Consider the following 21,308-nt stretch of genomic DNA (forward strand, 5'->3'; position numbering starts at 1 on the left):
CCGTATTTATTTCTCTGAGATAATACATTGAGCAGCTTTCATGTGCCATGTTGGCAAAGGAAACAGGCAAGATATGGGTCCCCTGGAAGCTGAAAATCTGGTGGAGCCAACTGGGCAAGGGTGGGAGCATAAAAGGCCTCCTGGGCCTTGGTGAAGAGCCGAATTTTATTCTAACTGCAAATAGGAAGATAATTGAGTGGTGTTCCCCAGCAACATGATCTCACATAGATTTTTAAAAGCTCACTCAGCTATGTGGGAAGTGGGATTGGAAGTCAACAGTAGAGGAGCGCAGAGCAGTAAGGTTATCAGAATCGTCCCAACGAAAGAGGGCAATACAAAGCAGATGGAGAAATGTGATCTCTAATTGGGGTGACTTTGCACCTTGGCTCCTCTGTGAAAATGCTAGATGATATCTACTGTCCTGGGCACTCGTCAGATTAAACATTTGTGTAAATGGTTCATTTTTAAGCCAAGTATTATTATTATTATTAGTTGCATCAAAATGTACCAAGATTGGATTTGCATTTCCAGCTTCTGCCATAGACAGACTTGCCTGCCAGTGGGTGAGATAATCTCAAGGTGAAGAGAATTTTCTGAAAGGTGACCAATGACAATCCATCTCTTTTCCTGTCCTTTTCCAATCTTGGCCTAAGTAAACACCTCCCTCTCAAGGAAAATAGACAGGATGCTCACCAATAAAATAAAGAACGCTTGGACATGAGCAGCTCAGGGCAGCCAACTCCTCCCAGTCTCAGAGGGCAGTGCCCCTGGCCGACGCTGGATGCAGTGATCAGTTGTGCTGTGAGCCATGCTGCAGCTAGAGTTGCACAAGACACCCATCACAAGGGTCAGTGAGAAACAGAAGATTACAGGTTAGATGTACATGAAATATATTCAGGACATGGCCCTTCTCAAGAATGGTGTAAATGCTTTCATTACAGCGTTCTTGTCATTTATCGATGGCTATTCTAATTCACTTCGTAATGTGCCTTTTGGCGATAATGAAACAAAAAGGAAAAAATGGCAAATTTAGTGAAAAATTAAGTCCTGTATTTCTATTTTTCGAGAAAGCTGATGATGGAATGTTAACTGCTGGTTAATATTCATTATCCACCATGGGAGCCATAGTGATATCATTCACTCCATAAACCACAGCCACAAATCTACAGAAGCACAGATCAGCAACTACTTCAAATGTTAATCACTTTTGTAATAAGGTTGTGTCCGAGGATGACAATCTAACACATGCTGCTATAGAAGGTTCACTAACATAGCACTCTAGGAAGTATGACTTTTCTTTTAGATCAAATGCTTGCTATTCTAAGTTGATTCTGCTTATTTCTGAGTAAATAAGTACATATATGAAAAGCGAAGTGATAGCTTCTAATGTGTTGGCTTCATTAGCAAAAGAAAAGAAATTTAACAGTTAAATGATTCCAGTTTTAGGTAGTATTAACCAGTGGTTTAAGTAGAAAAAAATCAATTCCAACAGTGGTTTGATTTTTTTTTTTTCCCATCTATTTCCTGGGATCAAATAAAGCTTGTGGAAGTTCATTCTGTCACAGGTGAAACATCTCCTGTTACTGTGAATGCCACTGTAAATTGTAAAAAGTTTAACATGAGAGGGGCGCCTGGGTGGCTCAGTCGGTTAAGCATCTGACTCTTGATTTCAGCTCAGGTCATGGTCTCACGGTTCATGGATTCAAGCCCTGCATTGGGCCTTCTGCTGGCAGCACAGACTGCTTGGGATTCTCTCTCTCTGCCCCTCCCATGCTCTTTCTCTCAAAAATGAATAAATAAAACTTTAAAAAAAAAAAAAAAAGCCTAACATGAGAGAGGAAATTATTTGTTTTTGCAGCGAAATACACATATAAATTTTATAATGCTAAAAAACAACTGCCCTTACTAAATCAAGAAACCTATGGAACAGAAAGTCACTTGGAATTGCGTATGCATATGCATAACTCATAACTGCATTCAAATAAGTGGCTATATCCTACCAAATGCAAAAAAAACCCAAAAAACTATAGATGTAGAAATTGACAAATAATAGGAAAACATAACTACCAAATTTTTCTGACAAAGTTTTGTGAATATTATTAACATTTCAGCACAATAATATGTGCCTTTTACTTTGCCACCTGTCATCAGCAACCAAGTTTTAGAAAAAATGTTTGAGGGGCTCCTGGGTAGCTAAGTCAGTTAAGCGTCTGATTCTTGGTTTTAGCTCAGGTCATGATCTCACATTTCGTAAGTTCGAGCCCCCTGAGCCTTGTGAGTTGGAGCTTGGGATTCTCTCTCTCCCTTTTCTCTCTGCTCCTCCCCTGCTCATGCTCTCTCTCTCTCTCTCTCTCTCTCTCTCTCAAAATAAACAAACTTTAACCAAAAAAAAAAGAAAAAAATGTTTGAGAAACGATTCTCTAAATCAACCTAGTTGTTGCATAATGGTATGATAGATGAATCCTGTAAAGTTTGGGTGCGTTCTGTTCCAAAACAGTTGGAAATCTTTCATTAAAGCAGTGAATGAAGCGCCAAAACACTTCAATTCTTTAAAGCTTTTAGCCAATTGCAGTTATTGAAAACAAGTCTTGCAAAAAGGAAGATGTTGAAATTTATCCCGACAAAGCAAAGGAGGGACTAAACACAGTGTCCAAGATTTAATTCTGAAATTGTATTATGATGTGTTGAAGGATCTCGACTTGAGGTGATGTTTTGATGGTGCTCCTAGTTTTAATTGGATACATTTATATTAGGAACCAGAATGGAGCGAAATTATGAAGATCTACAATTTGTGTCATCTAAATGTGACAAGACATTCAAAAGGACCACAGAGGAATTTATTTTCATGAGTTTTGTAAAAATATTTATTAACGATAAAAATCCTGAGGGTAAAAGACCTGTGAAAATATTTGGGCTAAAATATTAACACATTTCAACACGTAAAAAGTTAGCCCGGGGAAAGCCTCCATTTAGCAGAATTTGCTCTGAGCTCATGTGCATCGGTAGAAAGAACTATTTTCTCTGTGAAAAAAATATTTTGATGTATACCATGAATGCCAACTGATGACAGTAACAATTTCACATAGTGACTATAAGACACAACTTTGAAGACGACTAGAGGCAAGCCTATGAGAATATTTAAAACAGTTCATTCTTCATAAAAAATATGTGACATGGGTATTAGAGACATATAGCTAGAAACTGACTAGAGTGAATGTATACCCCAAATAATTATGGTCATATGTTCTTTTTAATGCTTACTCAGTATAAAAATGTTTTTTTCTTCTAATGTACATGGACATGTTTTTAAGTTTTAGAAATTTTATTTTTCCGATTTTGAATAGAACCATTTCAAAGGTCCAAACATGGTATCAGTTAATAAATCAACCTTTAAAAATTCTATAGTATTGATTATTTTAGTGACTCCTTTCCACAGTGTTATGATCCCACATCTCGAGTTCTCTTGGCTCCCACTGACAGATGAGGAAAAATAGGAGATGCGTGTATATTTTGAGAAGATGTGCTCGAAGTGCCACCATAATTTTCTAGTAGAAAAGTATATAAGCAGCATCCTCAACACACCACCAAATCCACACTTTTTAAAGCAAGACTAAAGATTTCCCTTCTCAAATTACTAGGAATTTCAAGAAACAGCAGGTTTTAAAACATCTTCTTAAATGTAGCATCATCCTTGTACGAATGTCAAGTTGGGATGAGACATAATTAAAAAGAGCTAACTGGTTTCTGCGCCCCCCCCCCCCCCATTTAGTGTTCTGGTAACTACTTATGAGTTATACTCGAAAATGAATCCCTCCATATACTCATGCTTTATTTAGTACATGAGGACTGAATAAAAGTGAAGAGTTTCTCCCATGATAATCAGAGATTGAATACAATCTCTAGTATTCACCCTGATTCCTTTAAAATATGGAACTGAAGGATCACACCCAGTAAATCTTCTCTTCTAGTCTCCAGTATCACAGTAAATTGATTAAAGAAAGTCCTGAAATTCTAATAATTTCCACTGAAATGAGTCTCCCTGGCAACTGAAGTCCTCCCTTCCAGGGCACTCAGAAGAACTGCCACAAGCTAAAAACAGGAAGCCCAAATCCCCACTACATTTGGGAATATCTGGTAGACAAGCCTGCTCCTTGAGAGGGCAGATCTTCCCACTTCTTGCCCAAAGTGAACTTAATACACGTATGCGAAGACATGATTTACTCAAAAGAAAAAGCATACTCTAAGAATACAAGCCAGTGAATATGCTGCCATCATTGTTACCATCATCATCATCATCAAGATAAAATACAGCTCAGATGCAATGTGGCAGGAGTGAAATTTACACCTATTACTCAGCTGTACACACACAAAAAATGTTACTTAAGGACACCTGGCTGGCTCAGTCACTGGAGCATGCAACTCTTGATCTCAGGGTCATGAGTTCCCACCCCATGTTGGGCCTAGAGCTTCCTAAATAAATACTTTTTTTTTTTTAATTTTTTAACGTTTATTTATTATCGAGAGACAGAGCATGAGCATGGGAGGGGCAGACACAGAATCCGAAACAGGCTCCAGGCTCTGAGCTGTCAGCACAGAGCCTGACGCGGGGCTTGAACCCACCAACCGGGAGATCATGACCTGAGCCGAAGTCAGACGCTCAACTGAGCCACCCAGGCACCCCAATGAATAAATACTTTTTAAAAATGTTACTTCATTTCTCCAGTGTTTAATTCAAATTGATCATGACCACTGCATTTCTGATGATAGTAACAAAAACAATCTCGCCACTTCAAGATAACTTAATCTCTTCAGATTTAAAATTCTTAGTTGCTTCAGGGCAATTAGTCAAATTAAACTTCTCTAAACTGCCTCTCAGGGCTGTGTTCTTTTCCCTTGCCCTTCTGCCCCCACCCCAGGTTAGCAGGATGGGGAGAGGACCTAGTCTAGGCACTGCCCTCCATGCCCTCACTGGCGTCCCTGGGATGTTTCATCCCTTTGTCTTTGGGTGTTGGCCTGATTCTGCTGATGTGACTGGTAGATTGAACCCAACCAGTCTCCAGGAGTAAGACTGCACAGTTCACTCTGTGCCGCCTTCATTCTGCCTCCCAGCTCCCTCTGCACCTCTACATGTGCCTGAGGGGGCCTACAGGCCCGTGGGATCGCTCCTATGCCACATGCAGGCTTTGGGGAATTGAGAGGGCTCGCTTCTGCCTAAAACACGCCCCCCTGTAGAGTACACTACAGGTAGTTTCCTTCCAGGGTTCCAGACCAAATGCAAGGTATGGGTGCTCTCTGCAAGCAGATTCTCCTCCACTCTCCTGAAGTGGGAGATCTCAGCCACCCATTCATTTAGCTCTAGTCTCCTCCTAATCTCTACAAGCTCCATGCTCCATCCCAGGAAGGTATTTCCTCCTTCCTGCATGGCTTACTACACAATATATACCAGGCCTTCTGAGATCTGCCTCCTTGGAATCCACAATCATTTTTCTTCTAACAAAGCCTGCCTCTTTTGAGTGAAGGCCTGGGCTAATTCTGGTCTCTGAAACATGCTTCAAGGGCTTGTTTTGAAAGTCAAAAGCTGAACAACGTCTTCTTTGTCCTAGACCATATTCTGTCCTCCCCCTGAAGTAATGGAATCCTTCGCCTCAATGGGGGAGATTCCCAGGGAAACAAGAATTAGAAGGAAAGGAAAGTAAATTGAATACTAGTTTAAGATTATCCCCCACTAAACAAGGTCATAATGTAAGGTTTCAGAGAGCCCAGAACATTCACCCAGGTTTTTTAAATTTTAATTAAAAAAATTTTTTTTGAAGTAAAGTCTACACCCAACATGCGGCTTAAACTGATGACCCTGAGGTCAAGAGTAGCATGCTCTGCTGACTGAGCCAACCAGGCACTCCATTATCCAGGATTTTTTTTAAAGTGCAACATACTGACATGTCATTCTTCTAGAAGACATCATTTACAGCCAACCCTTGAACAACATAGGTTTGAACTGCACAGGTCTACTTACACCTGGATTTTTCTGGATAAATACTGTACAGTACTGTAAATGTATTTTTTCTTGTGGTTGGTTTTAATATTTTCTCACTTTACTGTAAGAGTATGGTATATAATACATATAACATACAAAATACGTTAATCAGCTTTTGATGATCAATAAGGCTTCCAGTCAACAGATGGCAATTAACATTCAAGTTTTTGGTAATTCAAAAGTTATACATGGATTTTCGACAGCCCAAGGAGTCAGCATCCCTAACTTCTGTGTTGTTCAAGGGTCAACTGTACACATATTTGAACCAAGAGCAAAAGAGGCCTATGGATTTCAGTTTCTTGAAGTATTTATGCCTAATGTCCTTAATCATTAATCTACAGTTGAGCAGCTATCCATTCAACAAGGAGCCACCCTTATTCGGCATCACTTTAGAACTCTACACTCCCCTAGGTTTCCTCTTCCGAGGGCTTCCTGCCTTTGTTTCCCCTCTTCCATACCTGCTGTGTTCACGCATCATATCCGTAAGACTACAGATCCTTCCTTACTGCATCTACCATCCCAATTCCAGCTTGCTCCCCTAGCCAGCCTAAATCCTACTTGCAGCTGATTCAACCGATATTTTCCTTAGTCTCTAAGAATAGCCTCCTCACTTGATGGTTCAAATCAATTCTCAACTCTAGGTCACCAAACGGTCAGATTTTCCATTCCAAAGTAACAAGTACTACAAGGCCAAATCACAAAACTGGGCTAAAGCGAGCCATTAAAAAATACCTACAAATTCCAATGGGGCCTCACTATTTCTCTGTAATACATTTTTGGTTTTTTTAAAAGATTTTATTTTTAAGTAATCTCTACACCCAATGTGGGGCTCAAACCCACAACCCTGAGGGGCGCCTGGGTGGCTCAGTCAGTTAAGCGGCCGACTTCGGCTCAGGTCATGATCTCACGGTCAGTGAGTTCAAGCCCCGCATCGGGCTCTGTGCTGACAGCTCAGAGCCTGGAGCCTGTTTCAGATTCTGTGTCTCTCTCTTTCTCTGACCCTCCCCTGTTCATGCTCTGTCTCTCTCTGTCTCAAAAACAAATAAACTTTAAAAAAAAATAAAAAAAAACAAAAACAAAAACAAAAAAACAAAACAAAACCCACAACCCTGAGAACAGGAGTCACATGCTCCACTGACTGAGCCAGCCAGTCACCCCTCTCTGTAATAATTTCTATCCATCTATTAAAATATTACTCTATATTTTTGTGGCTGTTTGGACTTCTTCTAGATTCACCAAGCTGTCCTCCTATCTTTGAACTTTCCAACCTTGGATAATGGCTCAGCCTCCAATTTTACTGAAAAGCTTCAGGACATCCACACCTTTGAACTTCTTTCTTTTCACATAAAAATGTCAGGGGCGCCTGGGTGACTCAGTTGCTTTAGCGTCCAACTTGGGCTCAGGTCATGATCTCACGGTTTGTGAGTTTGAGCCCTGCATTGGGCTCTGTGCTGACAGCTCAGAGCCTGGAGCCTGTTTCGGATTCTGTGTCTCCCTCCCTCCCTCTCTCTGTCTCTCTCTCTCTCCTGCCCCTCCCATGCTTGCACACATGCTTTCTCTTAAAAATAAATAAACATTAAAAAAAAATGTTTTAAATGTCAGTATCTTCATCTGCCTCAGTGATAGTTAGAAATCACACGTGTAAAATACTGTGCCTGCCCCTTCGTGGGAATTCAGACTTGCAAATACCCTTCTCATGTGTTCTTTCTCACTTCAAGTTACTGCTAATTTTTATCCTGTTGAGAGCTATAGTGAGTTGAACGGCAGCCCCCTCCCATTATAAAATATGCCCATCCGAAATCCCCTCATGGGGAAAAGGGTCTCTGCAGATATAATTAATAAATTAAGGATCTTGATGGGGTGCCTGGGTGGCTCAGTTGGTTAAGCGACCGACTCTTGATTTTGGCACAGGTCATGATATCATGGTTGGTGAGATTGAACCCCATGTTGGGCTTTGTGCTGACAGCGTGTATCCTGCTTGGGATTCTGCTTCCCTCTCTGCCCTTCCCCTGCTCACGTTTTCTCTCTAAACAAGCAAACATTACAAAAAATAATAAAAAAGAGGAAGTTAAGGATCTTGAGATGAGACCATCTTGAATTAGGGTAGGCCCTAAATCCAGTGACAAGCGTCCTTATGAAAGAGGAGAAAGCCATGTAAAGATGCTCAAAGGAAAATCTCATGTGAATTGGTGGCAGAAACTATGGTGATGGGTCTAAAAGCCAAGGAACGCCCAGGCCTGCCAGCAGCCACCAGAAGTTAGGAAAGAAGCATGGAACAGAGTCTCCAGAACAAAGTGTCACTGGGATGTGACACCTTAATTTCAAGACTTTTGGACTCCAGAATGGTGAGAGAAATTTTTCTGTTGTTTTAGGCCACCTAGTTTGGGGTAATTTGTTGCAGCCACAAAAGACTAATACAAGGGCTCCTCCTATACCCATCATGATCTTGCCCCTGCCAACTCTTTGTTGATCCTCTTCCGTCCGTTATCCCCCCTCCCTCCAATCTCACCAACATCACCCTCACTAGTGGATCATTTCTGCATGTTCTAGCTCATCTAGAAGGTTCTTAAAGCCCAGCTGAGTGTCCTGGTGGGCAGCATAGAGCAGGGCTCTTCCCACACTGGCAGTTCTGGATCTCAAATGCATGGGAGCATTGTTGTGGGGATGGAGGCCAGGGTACTTCAACCCCTACACACAGAACCTCTGTCACAGCTCGGGACAGGAGATCTGGGAAGCGGAGTTTGCCTTGGGAACTCTAGATCGGGGACTCTTAAACCTTCACACACTGCACCCTTCCTCATTTGGCATACTTGGGCCAAGGTACAAAGAACGTCTGCAGTTTTCCAGTGCCAGTCCTCCTTATATCATATTCAGGCATAAACTAACCAGAACTTCCCTGGAGCTACTGGCACTCACAGAGGCATCTGGCTCAGCTCATTGTTCTGGAGTCCTCATAGGTCCTTGCCAGCCACACCTCACAGGCCTTCACTGAGCAAATCTCAGTCTCTTGGAGAACTACCTGTAACTCTTAACAGTCTGAAATCAACAATCTGTTGAATAATGACTACAAGACGGTGGGAATTATATGGACAACCACACCTATATGAAAAGAAGGATGTGATATGGCACATTATCTACCTATGCCTTGCCCCTAATTTGAAAACAGGATTAGAAGTTGGCATCACTGGCATTTTCACCCAAGGAAGTTGAACATAAGGGGGAACCTAAGACACTGTGCAACCAAAATCTGGGTTCTGAGCCATGATTTTGAGGACCTACCAATGCAAAGGACCTGATGTACTACCTACAAGAAGAAAATATATTCAAGATGCATCTCATTCCAGAAGCACTGAAAACACTTGTAAGACCTCCCAGCTTGGAAGCTCAGAATCATAATCAACAAGCATTTAATAAATGCACAGCTCAGTGTAGTGTTACATAGCACAACGCAAATGAAATGAGGTGTGCTTTCAGCCTTCTAGAAGCATGCTACTGAAAATGGACAATTCTGACAGGGAGATATACCAAAATGACTGAACATGAACAAACTGGATAAATGCATGAGGTGGTGACATTACATGCCAGCCAAGGAGAGAGTATATTAGGACACTGGCATGTGATCTCCTGCGTTTAAGGAGGTGGCTGTGGAAATGGGAGGGGGGTTGGGGGTGAGGAGGTGCTCAAATCATGGACCATGTATGGTTAAGGAAGGGAAAAAAGTTCACTACCGCTTTCCAAAGACCATAATGGCATTTCAAACAGTGAAGCACCAGGTACCTCCCCTCTTTCTGGCTGCAGCAGTTGGACTACATCCGTACAAAATGTTCTTATTTATTCTCCCTCCCTTAGATACATGAAAGCTGGCATCCAGGTGAGGGCTAGGCAGGGCGACGCATTCATGAGGAATCACAGAGAACTTTCCACAGGTAGCTGAGAAGACTCTTAATGAGTGGCTGACAAACACTGACTGTTATGCTGTTGTCATCTTGTTACAGAAATGACTCGAGTAATGACCCCTAACCATGGAAAACATTTCATAAGGTTTATTTTCAGTCATTCTTTTGATGGAGATACAGAGGCTCTGGTTGGGGTACAGTGTTAGTCATGACTTTGTAGGACCTTAAGTCTAGAAAAGAACCTTCCTCCCCTGCCAGGGAGATTCTTCAGATGCTGATACTACCAAGTGAACCAAATTAACACAGGGAGAGGATGGCACTTCCACAGTCACGGTTGGGTGTCACATGGCTGAGGGACTCAGGTAAATGCTACTTGGAGAGGTGCAGATATGGATGGGCACCGGCTTCCCCAGTCCTCTCAGACTTCCAGGCACAACCCTGGTGGCCACTCTGCACTCTTCCACCATCCACTACTGTTTTCTTCCAACTTCCTCCCAGTGTTGAAACATTCTGCATTTCTCCTGGTCTTGGATGTCACTGCACCACTGGTAACTTCCTATGGTTTTTAGTGAAAATCTTATGGGTGAAAACCTGATGGCAGAGGACAAAGAAGTAACTATTTCCCTGACCACTCTAAATGTTTAACCAAAAGCTCAAGATTACGAGGGCAAGATCTTTAAACACACACCATCCTCAAAATACAACAGTGGTTCCTGCACCAGTCTGGGACAATCATTGACCCTAAACCATGCGGGCTGGTAGAGAGTCAACCTGGTGCCATCAGAAACTACAAAAACTGGGGCGCCTGGGTGGCGCAGTCGGTTAAGCGTCCGACTTCAGCCAGGTCACGATCTCGCGGTCCGGGAGTTCGAGCCCCGCGTCGGGCTCTGGGCTGATGGCTCAGAGCCTGGAGCCTGTTTCCGATTCTGTGTCTCCCTCTCTCTCTGCCCCTCCCCGTTCATGCTCTGTCTCTCTCTGTCCCAAAAATAAATAAACGTTGAAAAAAAAAAAATTAAAAAAAAAAAAAAAGAAACTACAAAAACTACACAGGCTCAACATCCAAGCCCCACAGATGGCCAGGAGACCAGCTACATACTCCGGGGCCCTGCTCCAGGGCCTCTCCAAATAAACATCCACTGAATATCTACACTACGAATGACATCGTGCTACCTGCTATAGGGGGGCCAGCAAACAACATTTTTGCACACAAAGGGCCAACAGTTTCTTGAGAATACAGGACCCACACAGATTCCTTGGAGACCTAGATTATAGTCTAAACTAAATTAGTAACTGGATATATGACCTTGGGCAAGTCACAAAATCTCTCTGAACCTTAGATCTCTCCTATGAGAATTTAACTAACAACATAAGGCATCATTTATTAGGAGACAACTGGTCATAAGTATTCAATGTAAGAGGATGAGGAGATTAGGGGAAACTTCCTAAAGCTGGGATTGAAAAATGGGTAGAATTTGAGGGAAAAGAAGGGCTAGGGGATTTCAAGAAGGGAAAACAAAGGCCAGAACACATTTTTCATATTAATGAGATACTAGACTGACATCTGGCTAATCAAGTGTTAGTAGAGTGGTAAATGAGGTGAGCCAAGTATGACTAAGAATGTGGACATGGAAGGTGTTGAATGCCAGCCTAAGGAATTTGGTCTTTGCTCCTATTCACTGGGTTGTAAGTAAAGGGACAAGGGAAGAGAACCAGTATCTACATCAGCTGGTACATCCATTTCACATGGATCAACATCCCCTCACTCAATTTAGAAGGTATAGGAGTGAAGCAACTGCAATCATTATTTGCAAACCACAGGAGAGCCTGAAGGACATAACACATCAAGAGAATATAGACTGGGCAACAGTATATATAAAGGACAGCCACAGAATTGGCATTTTCAAGTAAAAGGAGATGATAAAAGATAGAGAATGACAGAATGTTAGCATTCGTTGATAACTCAGCTCCTACAACTGAAAACAACGAGGTGCTCTATATTTGTAGGTTAGACAGTAAACTCTACAATGAAAGGTGAAAGCCTCCAAACTTTGAGAGCAAATAAGAGAAACCATGAACAGAAATCAGCACTTTTCAGGTATCCTTGTGTGCATGTGCCTAGTTATAGGCCACAGATCACACAATTCTGGAATAAAATGAAAACTGAAATGAAAATCAAATTTTATAAGTGACAATATTTGAAACTGTTATTGCTTTTAAATAGATATGACAATGTATGGAAATGAAGAAACTTGTTAGTGTTTATTTGCCTTTTGGGTAGAATTTAATTTGGAGGGTGGGGGTGATCCCACAGAAATACAGATTCAGTAACTTTTGCTGGGGATTAAAAGAAGAAAGAATTGGGAAAAGTGCCCTGGGCTTTGTTGTGGGAAAGGCGATCTGGCTCATTTTTAATTTTCCATTAAAGCCCTACTTTTCAGTATAAAGCAGATGGAATCCTTATACAACTCCATGAAAAGCCTACTATTTTTGGGAACCTCAAAGACGGAAGCTCTGAGAAAAATGAAAGTGTTTAAATTCATCAGATAAAATCCCACCAGCACATTCAAAAGAAGCAGGTACTTAGAAATCTTAAAAATACAAAGTAAGTGGTCTTTCTGTGATTGATTTCTGATCCCCAGCCTCCCCTGGGCGGCTGCTGACTCGGGCTGACTGATGATTTTCTACCACTTCACGGCCTGCTCCCATCAATGTGGATGAGACTCACTATGCTTGCTTCATTCCTTGTCTTTCAGAAGCTGCCTCCCTGACGGTTCCATCCCTACTGCCATTCTCATATCCAGAAGGGAGTTCGGTGCTCAATCCTGACAGCCCCAGACCTACTGACTCAGAAGATGGCCTGGAGATATGCACTCTGTAAGATCCTCAGAGAATATTCATGTAACCATGACCCTAAAACTCTCTCCTTATTATTATGAGCTAAGACCTAGTTCAATATATTGTTTGTTGTTCTGCCAGGGTGGATGGAAGAACAAGAGAGCTGCTGTTTACAGAGCATGGACTGTGAGGTACTGGGCTAGGAGATGATATCCACTGTCTCCATACTCATGGCTTACAATCTCATTTGAAAGATGGAACAAAATTAGTGTTAGGAGCATAGATTTCTGGAACCAGACTGTCCAGGTTCAGATTCCAGCTCTAATGCTTACTAGCTGTGTGAGCCTGACTAAATCGCTTAACCTCTAAACCTCAGTTTTCCCATCTGTTAAGTAGGAATAATGATAGTATACCATGGAATAGTGCTGGGTGTTGTGTTGGCCAATTGACCATGAATATGATATTGTCCCTGACTTCCAAAGAGCTCATAAGTCAATGAAAAAGACCAGTATTCACCCATTCTTCCACCCAGCTGATTCCATCTTGCTTTACAAGTCCAACTATGATGATGGTGATGATGAGGTAGAAATCAAGTGCCATGGGGGCCCACAGAAAGGACCAAAGAGGGGGCTTCCCAGAAGGTGAGTCTTGAGAGGAGTAATGAAGTAGTGAGGTTTCCACTGGGGGGAAAAGGTGTCTTTATATCCTCTAACACTTAACACAGAAACAACCGCAAAGCAAAGGCAAGGTCATCTGAAAGTAGGCAGGGAAGGAGGAACCACAGCTTTGGAGCAAAAGCAGGCATGAGCCTAGGAGCCAGACAGACTTGGCTTCTTTAGTAATTAGCTGTGTGACAATGGGCAAGTCACTTTACCTTTCTGAGCCTCAGTCTTCCCATTTGATCAATGGGGATAATAACACCCGCCTCATGGAGTTGTTATAATTAAGTAAATTACTGTATGTAAAGCACTTAACAAGGCCTCTGGGGTGCAATAAAAGCGGTAGGTATTATTATTTTTATGGTGTATTTAAGGAGGGGTGAGTAGCTATGGTGTGCTACATGGTTTTTTATATTATCACAAGGCCAGAAGTAAGCAGTCCTCAGAAAAAGCCTTATGAATTGAAATGAACAATGGGCTAAAACTTTCTCGTGCTGTATTTTTTTTCTCCCCCAAATTTATAGTTAATAGACATTCAATACACATTTGCCCAAACCAACAGGGTGCTGTTGAGGTCATGGGGTCTACAAGGGCTGAATATATGATGACCTCTGCTTCCTAAAAATACCCAGGAAGGACCCAAGTCGGCTTCCGATCCAGAATGAGGCCTCACGTGGGTCACCCTGGAAGCATGGAGATGAATGGGGAAATGCTCTCATCCAAACATTACGACAACTCAGAGCCTTACAAACGTTGTTAAAGTTTCATGAGTCAGTAAGCATTATCTTTCCTTCCCACGTTTTTATTAGACAATAAATCCAGTTCAATTTATATCCTTCTAGGATTACTGTGTCCTAATCAAGTCCAGAGTGCCACTTATTCCTAGGCTGTCTGTACTGCATGTCACCCAAGTCCCTCCAGGTAATACAGTTTAGGCTACTCATGTGTTTTAGTGGCTAAAAATTAGATTTGCTCAACTAGAAACACTGAGCACTCTCTCTCTAACCCAAATCACCATTTATTCATAGGAACCAAGTGCATGAAAGTCATAACTCAGGTCTTCTCCCCCTACTCTCTAGTTTGTTCTGTCTTCAGGAGGTATGGTGACATTCTGAAGTCAAACTCAAGGGATTTACATTGTTAATAGGTTAAAATTCTGGTTATCTGACTAAAACCAAGAAAGTCTTTGATAGGGCTAACTTCAAAGTGCTTTTGTTTTTTTTTACTCTCAAGAATAAAAAAGGCTCTGCATTTCTAACAAAGACTTGCTAAGTATGCTGTTTTCAATCATACTATATAAACTTTCCAAGCTTTCCAGTAATTCTTGATCCAGACCTGACAATCCATCACCCAAATCTCTGCCTAAAATATTCAAAATTTCCTTCTATGCAGACAGTACATCTTCACCTTTCCTTCCCTAAGGGATATATGTATTGTATGTATATCTGTTACATGTATGTGTGTACACACACACACATACATTTTAACAACAGCAGCAAACTCATCACTTTTCCCATATGTGGGGTTTTACGTTTATTAACTCACTGACTCCTCACAGCAAAGCTTTGAGGTAAGAACTATTATCTCCAGGTTAAAGGTGAAAAAAGGGAGGCACGGAGTTTAGGTAGCTTGGCCCCGTTCACAGAGCTGGAAGGGGCTGAACCCGGCCCACACCTGAGTCCATGCTCTTGACCACATCCTTCGCCTGGACTGAATGGCTTGACAGTGGACCTTAAGTGGTGACTCTGCCACCTTGGACAAGTCACCTAGCCTCTCTGGGCCTCATTTTTCCTCCTAAGTAAAACAGACGTGTTGGACTACATGGTCTCTAGTCCCTTAAGGTCCTATGTTCCACAGTTTTGATACATGTTTCTATCTTGGTCTAGGGAGCAGCAGAGTCTTAGACCTCCACCCCTTATCTTCCTGATGCTGCTCTGGCTGGATTTGGAGATCTTTGGTGCTAAATCAAACTGCACTTTTCATTCTTAATTTTGCTTAATGTCCGGGGCATAACCCTCTCTTCCTGGTGATCAAGGAAACCTCTCTCCCCTGGGCCTGCTCAACACTCTGGCTCTTCCATTCAGGGCTCCTCTAACCTCCCCCATTCCTGGGCTCTCCCCTAGCCCTGTCTACAAAGTCCCTGAGTATACTGCCCATGTCCATTATTTCAAGTAGTTTCTAATTTGCTGCTAATAGACGTATATTTAAGTCTTACTCTTCACTCCTATGACATACCTCAACCTGAAAGTCCTAAGTGTCCATGATAAAGTCATCATTTGACATACCTGTCCTCTTTTACTGTATTACCTATCTGCATGTTTCTCTCCACCTAATTTCCCAGGACCCCTCTTCTTCCCTGCCCCTCAATATACTGTCTTACCCTCTCTTACTCTGTTTTTTTTTTTTTTGTGATTGTTGTTCCATCTCCACTTCCATTTCTTCCATTCAGACTTTTATATATTGCTCATCTGAGTTTCCATAACTACCTTCCCCGCATTGGTCTTGACTGCCTCTGCAACAGCCTACACTGTGGCCAGATAATCTTTTATAAAATACAAATTAGATCAAAGCATCATCTCCACTTAAAACTGTTAAATGGCATTCTGACATTCTGGCCCTTGAACAATGCAGGAGTTAGGGGTGCCAATCCCCACGCAGTCGAAAATTTGTTATAATTTTTTTACTCCCCCAAAACTTAACTATTAAAAGCCTACTGCTGAGACTGCTGCTAACATAAACAGTTGATTAACACATATTTTATATGCTATATGTATTATATACTATATTCCTGACAATAAAGTAAGCTGGAGAAAAAAATGTTAAGAAAATCACCAGGAAAATACATTTCCAGTACTATACCATATTTATCAAAAAAAAATCCGCATATAAGTGGACCGTGTGCAAACCTAAGTTGTTCAAGGGTCAACTGTACTTACAAGAACACTCAGATTTTTCTCTAGCCTATCTTCTTCCTCTGTCTGTCTCTCTACAATACCCCCCGCCCCCCTCCAAAAACTACTTCCAATTTCCTAAAAGTGCATTTGCCTTCCGGGGCAATGGCCTTTCTACAACACTCTACTAGCTGACTCCTACTCTTCATCTCAAAGACACCTCCTCCAACCTTTGCTGCCTGGCTGCCCCACTTTTCCACCTCTTTGTGTAGTTCATGCTCCATTCTACGTGCTCTCTTCCTCTTGTGAGGGCCCCTAGAATCACAGCAGTCAGAGACTTCCTTTGTCCAGGTAAGTTCCTTAGAGCAGGATCACACCTCTGCCCCTGAAGCATGTAGCTCAGTGTCTGGCAAATGGTAGATACAATGAATGAATGTTGCTGAATGAGGAAATATGTATGACCATTCACATTTACCCACCTATCTGTGGCCCACAGAAGGACACAGCTTAAAATAGAAATCACACAGAGTAAAAGTATTTCCAGTATCAACATGCTTTGCTTTCCCATCTTGAACTTTTTAAATTTAAATATAAGGTTGTTTCACAACAACTAGAAGTATCAGTTTCCAAAGTATTTAGCTATCTTCCTCTTATGGCATGCAACGTATTTTAATTAATATTATTATATCCATATATAGTATTTTGCATATTGCCTAGTGGCTGAGAGCAAGGGATTTGAAACCAAACTAATTGGGCCTGAACTGTGACTGTACCACCTAATAACTATATGATCTTCAGTTAGTTACTTAACCTCCCTGCTTCAATTTCCCACCTGTAAAAGGGAGAGAAGTGAAAGCACTTCAGATCATTATTGCTAAGACCAGAACTTCAAAAGCGCTTGACAGATAATAAATGCTCGATAAAAATTAGCTATTATTTATTTACTTTTATCTCCCCTGGCAGACTGTGAGCCCCTGAAGAAAAGGACAGCAGATGCATTCATTTTCATGACCCTATCTCCCAGTGCCTTGCACACAGGAACACACTTGGCTAATGTTTCCAGAACAGATGAATATAATGAACCGTTTGTAGCAAAAATATATGCATTATTAACTATGATGAATAGTATGGACAGCATTGCTCCAATGGTTTGGAGGCCTGTGGAGAACAGAGACTATCCAGAACACGAGCAGTTTGCCCTGCTCCTGGAGGTCTGGAAACTCACTTAGTCTCCGTGGAATACGCAGATATCACAATCACCAAGTCAGGACAGCTTTGTGGTGAAGGGGACCCAGGCAAGACTGAGCGCTGGGCTGGCTAGGGCTCCCTTCTCATTAGCATGGCCCCAGGCAAGAAGTTTCTCCTCTGCACTCTGCTTAATTTCCTCTTTCAGTTAAGAAGGTAGGACTGTGATTTCTAAGGACCCTCCCAGCCACTTTGGGAGTCTATAAAATCAACAAATAAAAAAAATCTAGGCCAAGAAAGGTTCTACTAGAGTAAAAGAACCATACCAAAGTCAACACAGGAGGCATGAGATCACTGTATTACAAGTAATCACTGAGTGGGAACTACTTGAACCAACAAAAAGCAAAGTTTTATGAAACATGTTTAAAATAAAAAGATCTGAACTTATGAAATCAAAAGAATAAAAGAAATGATGGGTTTATGCTCCAGGTTTCCATACAATTTAGTTTTCATCAGCCTACAAACTCCTTGAGGGCAATGACTGTGCCTTGTTGAATGGCAACATATGGCAAGGCTGCTGGCCCAAAATACATTTCTTCTTTTTTCTTAGTCACATGGCTAACCTACATTTCCCAGGCTCCCCTGCAGTTAAATGCGGCCACCTAACCAGCCCTTGTGTACAGAATGTCAGTGGAAGTGATAGGTGTCATTTCCAGGCCAAGGCATTTAAAAAGTGGACTACTGCATGGGGAATAATAAATGTCTATTGCCTTTGAGCCATTACGTTTCTGCAGGCCTACTTGTTACAGCTGCTAACGTTAGTTTAATAAATCCAAGTGCCTGGCACATACCAAAGACCTAACTCACATTTACTGAAACAGGATAAGACCAGGTTCCTTCTCTCAATGTGCTGACCAATTAATGATGGAAACAGAGACAGGCCAAACGTTATGCCTGCTGCTGAGGTCTGAAAACAAAATTGGAGGCGTGGTGATTTGTTTGGTGGGGAGGATAAAGAAAACATCAAAGACTTTTGAGCTGAGCCCTAAAGGTTAAACAGAATGCAAGCAGATCTGATGGGATTGGAGAGTCCAGACCCAGGACAAAGCATAAAGTACAGAAAGCAGAGTGTGCATTTGTTCACATTCAACCTTATCATTAAGTCTCTTTAGCTCGGTCAACACAGTGTGAGCTTATTGTGCACGGACTTTCCTTCCTGGGTCTGGCATCAAACAAACAACCCTTTGTTTTTACAGCATACCCATTAACCCTATTGCTTTTTTTAAATATAAAAAGTTCCATGATGAATGTCCTTAGAAAGTACAGAAGTAAATGTTTAATGAATCATGATTCTTTGCTAATAAAATTCTTGAAAAATGACTCTTTCCTAATAAAATTCTTGAAAAACAAACTTAAGACAAGAGTCAAGGAGCCATGCTCTTAGGAATCAATGGGTTCAACCTACGTTTTCATATTATCAATTAAGCATGTAATAGCCACTGGCTTACAAAATGGAACATTAAGCCTCCAGATTTACATTAACATTTCCTCCTTGAGAGGAACACCAAACAGATGGTTCAAAGTTCAATCAAAAGATTCTCTACATCCTCGGCTCATAGTTAAGGGCCCCCCTACCCCCAAACGTTAGATAGTTAACAAACCACTTCCTCCAAAAGTCTGTGAGTCCCTTCATCTGAAAGCACAGTACCCATGGGGCCAGGACTCAGGAGAAAGAGCACAAAGGGTGGAAAGTATTGCAGTCGCTTGGGGTGGTGAGAGGAAGGATGTGGGTGTCTGAAGACTCCCCTGAAGCAGGGAAGAGACACAGTCTCCCACGGCCTTCCAAATACCAATTTGAATGCTGTGTTTTTGATGCCCCCGGAAACTTGTTTAAATATAAGGGTAAAACAACACCAATGGGCAGACAAAATTTCAAGACTTCAGCACTTCTTAGACTTGAGGGAAGAGGCAAATCTAGCTGCCTCACTCGTATCAAATACTAATTTAATTATCTGACTCAGAAGCCAAATTCTTCTGCTCCCACACCGATTTATCCTACCCCAGCTTTTTAGTACCTATCCTCAGAGGACAGGAGGTTCAAACAAGGTGGAGGAAGGCTATCTTGATAAGAAAGCAACTCTTGGGACTGCTGGAATCATTTCCCCCTTAAATCTAAGAAGTACTGCAGCTGCCAGTCAACGCTACTGGGTCCATGAATACAGCAAAATGACAGCACCTGCCACCCTGCAGCATCTGGGGCCTTTTATGTTTTGGTAAATGTGGCAGGAAAGACTCTCAGAGAGAAAATCAACTGCTTTATCTGAGAGAAAGGGAAGCCCCAGTGAAGAGAAAGAAGAATCATCGTGCCCATCCTTGGGTACTTTGTGCGTCTCCTCTCTGTACACTGAAAGGGCTCTTTGTGTCACACACACACACACACACACACACACACACACACACACACACACACACACCCGGCGAGTCTGTGTGATTTATTAAGGGGAGGAGGGGCAAGAAGGGTGATTTTATTATCCCGCTTCTCACTGAGTCCCAGCAAATCTCCGCCTGGGCCCAACCTCGGTGGCCTCTTTCTGGCCCAGTCCCCTCCGCCTGTGGCCGCAGAGATAAGAGAGAGGAGGCGACCAAACAAAAAACAGTCATCGATCTGGGGAAGTAGAGAGGAAATTCAGCGGGCAGGGAAGAGAAAGGAGGTTGAGGGAGCAGAAGGGGTGGGGAGGCAGAGGAAGAAGAGCGAAGGCTCCAGCAAGGGGGACAGGGGAAGGTTGGGCGGGTGGTGGCACAGGAAGAGTGAAGGGGAGGATGGGGGAAGTGCTAGGGAGGTGCCAGAAATAGGCAGGAGGATGAGCTGAGGAAAGCGACGACCGCAGAAGGAGGCCGAGAGGTGGAGGAGTGGGGCAGGGGTGGGGTGGGGTGGGGAGGGAAGCAGCACGGGGCATCAATTATTAAGTGATTACATCATCCCTGACATTAAAACAACACACACAGACCGAGTCCCCGCGGGGGGCCCCCGAAAGGAGGGCGAGGGTGGAGTCTGGGCCAGCCTCGCCCCCCTGACAATTCCTATTCTCACCCTGCGCCCGCTCGCAGGCGAGGAAACGGGCCCCCCATCCCTGCGCTACCTCAGGGCCGCACCCCGCAGAGGTGTCCTCCCGCGCGGCCGCGGGAAGACTCCGAGCGGGGCCAACTCCCCGGCAGCCCCGCGGGGCGCCCCGGAGGCAGCAGCGGCGACGGCCGGGAGACTGCAGCGCGGGGCCCCGCGGCGGGGGCGGCGCAGCGCGGGGGCGTCGGTGGCCCGCGTCTCCGCAGCATCCCCACCGCCTCCCAGGGCGCATCCCCGGCCGCTTACCTGCGCGGCGCTCAGGCTCCGGAGCCCATTCACATGGTCTTCTCCCCGCCCTCCTCCCGCGCGGCCGAGGCGGTTCCGGGGGTTCCTCGGCGGGCCCGGGAGCCGGTGGGCCTTCCGAGAGCGCCGAGGGGGCGGCGCCGGGTGTCCCCGGCCCGGCGGCCGGATCCCTCCTTGGCGCGGACGGCGGCCGCCGGGCGGTGCGGCGCGGGCGGCGGCTTTGTGTGTGCCCAGAGAGCTCTCGGTGCGCTGGCTGAAGCGCCGCGCGCCCGGACGTTGGAGGACGCGCGGCTCCGAGGGCAGCCTGCTTCTGCTTTCGCGGCCGGCCGGCGGGCGGGTCTCGGCGGCCTTTGGTCACGACGACCCCTCCTCCTCTCCCGCGGCAGCCCCCTCCCCGCCGGCTCCGCTCCTGACAGATGGCGCAACTGCAACAACGCGCCGCCG

General features: G+C 43.6%; 1 protein-coding gene across 1 annotated transcript in view; it reads right to left on the minus strand.

Annotated features, from left to right (window-relative positions):
- Nucleotides 1-20,996, minus strand: part of FYN (FYN proto-oncogene, Src family tyrosine kinase) — a 216,377-nt gene extending 195,381 nt beyond the window's left edge. The window contains 1 exon segment of the mRNA XM_023254266.2: nucleotides 20,868-20,996. The gene's annotated coding sequence lies outside the window, so the exon portion shown is untranslated.
- Nucleotides 20,997-21,308: the final 312 nt, after the last annotated feature.

The sequence above is a fragment of the Felis catus genome, chromosome B2 (assembly GCF_018350175.1).
Source record: "Felis catus isolate Fca126 chromosome B2, F.catus_Fca126_mat1.0, whole genome shotgun sequence".
Lineage (NCBI taxonomy): Eukaryota > Metazoa > Chordata > Mammalia > Carnivora > Felidae > Felis > Felis catus.